Source organism: Dipodomys ordii, unplaced genomic scaffold, assembly GCF_000151885.1.
Source record: "Dipodomys ordii isolate 6190 unplaced genomic scaffold, Dord_2.0 Scaffold38, whole genome shotgun sequence".
NCBI classification, from domain to species: domain Eukaryota; kingdom Metazoa; phylum Chordata; class Mammalia; order Rodentia; family Heteromyidae; genus Dipodomys; species Dipodomys ordii.
The window spans coordinates 5,615,797-5,616,227 of record NW_012267254.1 but is presented as its reverse complement, the minus strand read 5'-3'; positions in this window follow the sequence as shown (position 1 = coordinate 5,616,227).

Here is a 431-nt window from a genome sequence, read left to right as displayed (position 1 = left end):
GGAGATAGGAGTCTCACGGTCTCTCCTGCCCGGGCTGGCTTTGAACCGCAATCCTCAGATCTCAGCCTCCTGAGTAGCTAGGATTACAGGCGTGAACCACCAGCGCCTGGCTATTCCTTTTTTTTAAGAATACATTTCTTTTTGGACAATGTCACCCCTTCTTCCGCCCACTATCCTACTTTTCCTTTCCCATCTCCACACACAAGTTGTATAGTTAATTTTCAACCTAGTGTCTCATGAGTACCACTGCTGCATTTGTTGACATCTGATGCCATTTTTTTTTCTGTCGGTCATAGGGCTTGAACTCTGGGCCTGGGCGCTCTCCCTCAGCTCTTCAGCTCAAGGCGAACGCTCTACCACTTGAGCCACAGCGCCACTTCCTGCCATTTTTCTTTTTTAAAAGACATTTACTTTAGGGCTTGGGAAAGTAG